This window comes from Rhinichthys klamathensis, unplaced genomic scaffold (genome assembly GCF_029890125.1).
Source record: "Rhinichthys klamathensis goyatoka isolate OS25496 unplaced genomic scaffold, OSU_Roscu_1.1 h1tg000401l_1, whole genome shotgun sequence".
Lineage (NCBI taxonomy): Eukaryota > Metazoa > Chordata > Actinopteri > Cypriniformes > Leuciscidae > Rhinichthys > Rhinichthys klamathensis.
The window spans coordinates 1,834,616-1,841,216 of NW_026606902.1; the positions used below are offsets into that span (position 1 = coordinate 1,834,616).

The following is a 6,601-nucleotide window of genomic DNA, read 5'->3' on the forward strand; positions in this document are numbered from 1 at the left end:
TCACCTCCAACATTTACTGTTATACTTATATAGTTTAAAACACAGATTATCAACTCAACACATTCAAAGAAAAGACTAGTATTTCATCCTTACCAAATGTACACACAATTTCACCTTTAATCCACAGAACAATTTAACAATTGCTCTATTTACCACAGTGGTGGTAGAAAGATAAATATGGAAACAAAATTTGGTAACAAAATTAGTAAAATCACACCAGAGAGTGGAGGTAAAATAGCTGCCGAAAACCTATTTTTCAAGCTATAACTAACAATTCATAAATCAAGTGCTCATGACATATGTTCCTGGCCAGTTTCTTTTTAACACACAATATTAATCATCACTCAAACTGTTGAAAGAAAGAAAGTGCGTATAGCTAACATAGAATTAACTATTTTAATCGTGCGTTTCTTGGAAGAACTGGTGTACTTTGGAGGCCTGTGTTATTTAACTATCAGGGTCCTTTCCTTAAGTATTGCACCGCACTGTCATGTTGCATTAAAATCATATTAAAATATGTGTTGTGCTGGATCTCGAGATCTCATGAAATGAATCCATCCATGAAGCCAGCCGCTTTTAACCAGATCAACGCCGTATGGAAGGCCTAAGCTCATAGAGAGATGGCCCGCCATTTTGTCTCCTGTTTCTCGTCAGGTCGCCTGCCAACTCCGCGTCACAGAAAAACACATGGTCCGCGGGGCTCCTCAATACCCTCGCGTGCCGCACGCCCCATTTCAAATAAACACCCGGGTCCACTTGGCCCGGCGCTACCCGCCATCTGCCCAAACAGAGCACGCGGAAAATAAATGCTGCTCTCCTAAACAAATAAACCCTCGCGCCATTCAGAACCCGCGAGATGGAAGCGCGGGATAGGAAAAAACACGATTTATCCTCGCGAAGGATAAACACGGCGACAGGTCTCTGAATATATGTGGAGAGGGGAGGTTTCACAGAGTGTATAGTCAACAGAAAAGTAATCAAGAGGAAAGTGTAGTCGAGGTCGTTTAAATGATGAAAATGATAAATTTTTCAGGCCGAAAGCCACCACGGGCTGCAGTTAGCATATGCCCAAAACGTCAATGTACATAGCCAGCCACAGATAAAATATTATATAAAATGTTTGACAAAAGGAAACGGGTCAGTATTGAATTAGCCTTCTAAATGTAGGATAATAATGTAAATATCTATTTTTATTTATTGTTTTATTGAGTAGGCTACTTTACTCAACCATTAAAAGGTAGCCTATTTGTTGGTCTAAAGGCCATTAGCCAAATCATGTTTACTCAAATAATATAATATGACTCAAATAAAAAAATAAAAAATTGATAATTTAGATCTTATTACACAAAACCAATTTTTTTTTACTTGTGTGTACTAATGTTTTTATTATTAACTTTTCAAAATACAGAGACATTAGCTGTTGCAGACAGTTTCAGTCTATTTGTAACCAGTCAGAAATACTGTCTAATTTGCTTAATATTTAAACAGTGTGTGTGTGTGTATGTATATACACTTAAACACTGTTTAAATTATTTGAAGTGAAGATTAGAAATTCAGAAATTTTTGACAATGGGACTAATATTTTAAAGAAAAAATATTTTATTAATAAACATCCAATTAAATACTTTTTATGAGCAGGATTTCAAAATATTGATTGATTAATGTTACAATTAGAACAAACATTTCAAGCATATTGAAAACATTGTGGTTCATTATCATTGTCTGTTTTTACAGCAAACTTGCGCATCAACCTTTCATCCGGTAGAGGGCGATAGAGCACCAAAATGCAGTTGGACCAGGACAGGAGACTCTGAGGCCTTGTTCCTGGCTTGCCTTTCCTCATGTTTCAGGTTATCCATGAAATCACAAGAATCTAAGACGTCTGAAGGTACAGAGCTGTGTGAATCAGTCACTTTCGAAATTGTTATGTTTGTTTTCAAGTATGGTGAGATGTCAAGTGATGGACCACTTTGTGAACGTTTAGTGATAGTATCACAAGCATCATATGAGGAAAGATTTTATGATAACATTTATTCAAAAACATTATTTCATAATAGGCTTCATGAATTAAAGAGACTGATTTTTAAGCTACACATTTAAATATAACATTGCATAAAGAAAGAGTCTTTCTCACTCTCTCTCTCTCTCTTTCTCAATCCCCAGGGCGGAGAATGAGATGATTGGCCATCTTTGCGTTTTGTCGTTCAAGAGGCAGGGCTGTCAGAGAAAGCTGTCCTTTTAGGGACATAATTGAGGCGGGCAGGACGGCATGTGTGGGCGTGATAGGTCGATTGTGTCAGAGAAAGCAAGATTGACAGGAGTGACAGCTCCATTTATTGGCTGCTAGAGTCTAGTCAGCAAAAGGGCATTCAGGGCCACTGGCTGGCTCTGCTGGCGGCCTGTGCAGTCGGCGCCTGGTGAGTAAGCATTTAGACAGCAGCCCTCAACGCTGCAATGCATGGGAGAAATATCTCTGTCAACACTGACTGTGATCTTTGACGGTGCCTCTAAAGAGGAAGGTCATACATATGAATGCAATCTCTGTCACACTCTTTTTCACAGAGACTCTCGCACATAAACACGCACACATAAAACCAAGCCTGACATAAATTGCACATAATGCCATGTTGTCAAACTCTCTTGGCAGAAAGATTCAGCAGTAAAAACACCCTTGACTAAAGGTTCAGAGTCCTGACCCTGGAAACATTTCTCAGCAATGCGTATATTGAATGTTACCTTTGTGGAACGATTATAACTTTAACACATTGGCTGTATACAGTTTCATGTTTGGTGTTTGACATTCTTGCTGAATGTAAAGATTGAGATTATCCTTAAAGGTAATGTGGATGTAATACAAGGTTTTTTAAGACAAAGGAAACTTCATGAAGACAGATTTTGAATGATGGTTTGATAAAGCCTGGTTGAAGTTTTGTAGTTTGACAGTATTATAGACTGACAGAGAGATCATTTGAATTTCTATATAGAAATTGATTTATCTGTATAGTATATGTTACTGTTCAAAGATTTTGTTAAATGTTTTTGAAAATAGTCTCTTATGCTCACCAGGCTGCATTAATTTGATAAAAAAAAAAATTATTGCAAGAATAACGGTTGTGTATTTGAATATATTTTCAAATGTAATTTATTTCTGTAATGACGACACTGAATTTTCAGCATCATTACTCCAATCTTCAGTGTCACATGATACTTTAGAAATCATTCTGATATGATGATTTGCTGCTCAAGAAACATTTCTTCAATGTTGAAAACATTTGTGCTGCTTCATATTTTTTTGGAAACCATAATACATTTTTCCAGGATTATTTGATGACTAGAATGTTAAAAAGAACAGCATCCTTGCTGAAAAAAGTATTAATTTCTTATAAAAAGGCTTAAACTTTTAAACAGTATCTATATTAATCTATTTGTCACACACACACACACACACACACACACACACACACACACACACACACACACACACACACACACACACACACACACACACACACACACACACACACACACACACACACACACACACACACACACACACACACATAATATAATCTAATCTAATACATGTAAATTATTTATAAATAGATATATGGATCCGTGAAGTGAAGCACACTCCCTGAAGGCATTCTCTTTTGAATGAATAGTTCCTATCAATCCAGTTTGACTTCCTGTAGGGTGTAGCCAGTGCAATTAAAATTCTGGAGCCAATTGGTCAATTCTACATTGTGCCCTGTCCAATCATTCAAATCAACACTTTGTCATCACACAAATCATCAAAAAATACAGTACAGAAAAGATGGTTATACCCCAGAAACATTTTAGGAGAACAGTATATGTATTGCCATTACTGACAGCATAAGACTTTATTGAATCTTTTTTGGTTTCTCTTTGTCTATTTCCAGTAATGCATGAAGCCATGGAGTCATGGTAAACAGCATATTTCGTACAGGAATTTTATCCAACATGGAGGATGAAGAGATTTCTCCTGGAGAGTTCTGGGAACTCTGTGTATGTGATTTCTGATAAAATAATCCTGCAGTTGTAACTTTGGTCAAAAGTCCCCTGTAATTGTTGCACTTGGCTAATGAATGTCTATGACAATATTTAACTCACAATTTTGGCTTCTTTGCACACACATAATCATCCACACACAGGCACAGATATACACACATCAAACAAAAATCGTTCTTTTATATATGTTTGCATAACCTTTCCATCAAACAAAGGTGAAAGAAAATAAACACTATCCAGAGGAAATGTCCTTCTAAAGGAAACATGCTCACTTGGTGTTATAGCATGCTTTGGTACTAAAATATTTGGGTTTCAGTTTTTTAGAAATGTTGTCGTCCAGAGGGTTGCGACCTCAAAATGTTAAATCTAGAGTTGTAGAGATGCTTAGTGAAAACTGAAGAGAGACTGCGCCTAATGGAAAATGTAAGTATTTTTTTCCAACTGGCCGTATAGTCAATACTGTATAGGAAAGGTTTCACACCATCACACTACGATTGAGCAGTGTCCTTCAGACTAATGAAAGCAGGCAATTCATGTACTTAGAAAAAGGCCACAGAAAGTACCACCTAATATCCTAAAGCTGTCATGCTCAGAGAATCACTTAATAAGGCACATAATCGTAAGAGGCGGCCAAGACCTCCGATGACACTAAATCAATTGGCAGACGGTAACTCCTCAGGCGGGCCGTGGTACCTAAGCTCTGAGTTATGACTTTCGGGGTGCCCCAGGGCTCAATACCCGGCCCACTCACACTTCTCTCCGTCCCAACTTTACCCTCTGGACTTAATTCATTTTTCCCTTGCTGGATCTGACAGGTTGCGTGTTACTTGGCGCCTTTCAAGTCGCCGGGCCAGCAGTATGATTAAGGGAGATGGAGGAGGATTAATGGAAAAATACAGGAACTGCAAGGAACGGTGTTGACCTAGAGGGAAGAACCTTACGTTAATTCTTAACATGCCGTTTGTTTCTGGCAGGGAAAGATAAAAGGTTAAATGTCTCAAGAAACCGTAAGTACGTCAGAAGTGTTTATTTGGTTTGTCCAGGCGTATATTGAAACGGTTGTTTGCGAAGGAAATTAAAATTATAGTACTGCATGACCAAGCTATTTGCTGTGGAGGTCTTGCTTAATCATTTCCATAGCTCATGTTGTCTTTGGTGTCAAATCCCATCTGCAGATGATACCACTAAAGGATGAATGGCAATCAGATGTTAGTTGTTTTTTGAACAGAGTTGGAGAGGGTTTTCGTACAGTAATCATGAGAAAATGCTGTGCCCAGAATTGAATTCGCCACAAAGAACACTTAATCCCTGTCACTTCTCCATCTTAACCAGCATGCATCTATTGTTTGCTTTGTGCTCATCCCGACAAGAAGACGTTAAACGACCAGTAGAGGTTTTCCAGTTTAGCTTCCCACATTCTCCTCACTAATCAAGAGCTGCCTCGCAATAACGATAAATCTCTCATTTTGACGTGCGGCATAAATAAAGCAAACAGGCCTTGGTTTGATTACCCAGACTCCCCGTGAACAGACGGGCATTTGAGTGGCTCTGCTATTTATCAACCTGGATCTCCCTTCCTCTCAATCTCTCCAGCACTCAAAAAACGCCGTCACTGATTGCGTTTAATGTCTAACACATGGCCTGGCCAAGCATTCCCACTGCTGCCCGGGGAGGTGTTTGGACTGGTTAAGAGTACTGTGTTTGCGGCCAAAGACTTGGGTTGTGAAACCGAAAGGTTCTGGCAACGCGGCAGAATTTCGAGTATAGCTCTTGGGATTCGAATGTGGTTGCCTCTGTGGTTAGCGGACAGAGTTTCTACTCTTGGAATCTTGCAGAAGCATCCAAACGGGAAAGAAATGGCATAGCAGCAATTACTTATTATCCTGAGGAGTGTTCCTCACTTCAGTGCTTTACCTCTCTCTCTATCTCTCTCTCACTCTTTCTTTTTCTCCTTCATCCATTCAGCACTTCTCCCTATTTGCCGGCTGCCTGGGGTCACATTTAACCTGGAAGTGCTCTGATTGAGCCGGGGGTCACTTCACGGGCCCCCAAATTGCCTGCACCCATCCGTCACTGTCAGGCCATTATTACTGCTATTATCATCAAAGTCACAGTCTGAATTATAGCGCATGCAAAAGCTGCGCCGCTCGGACTTAACGGCGACCTGAGCCAGGATGACAGCGAAAAGGGTTGAGACCTTGCCGATGACATCACTCTAATCCCTCAAAGGCAGAAAGGGCTGATGCTGAACAGAACGGTGTTCTGGGAGAAAGTTTGCTGGTTGCACAGCTTCATGTCATCTTGAAACTCTCAGATTCATGTTAACAGATGACCGTAGACCAGATCTGGATCGGCTGGTGGGGGAAAAGGTCTTGTTTCTTGCTGCAAATGCAATGAATTAGATGTTAATAGGTCATGAGAATCAACATTTGACACGTTGGAGTTTACTTATTTATCAGCAGGTGTTTTTATACAAAGAAACTTAAATATGAGGGATGCTACAACATATGCGATTATTTCGTTAATGGTTTACATGCTTAATGGGATGAGAATTCTGTCATCGGTTAAATTT

General features: G+C 39.3%; 1 long non-coding RNA gene across 1 annotated transcript; it reads left to right on the plus strand.

Moving 5' to 3' along the window:
- Window positions 1-1,736: 1,736 nt before the first annotated feature.
- Window positions 1,737-6,389, plus strand: LOC130070300 (uncharacterized). The gene is made up of 3 exons (XR_008803864.1): window positions 1,737-1,888; window positions 2,164-2,417; window positions 3,921-6,389. It is a non-coding gene; the product is annotated as an uncharacterized LOC130070300 (long non-coding RNA).
- The last annotated feature ends 212 nt before the right edge of the window (window positions 6,390-6,601 follow it).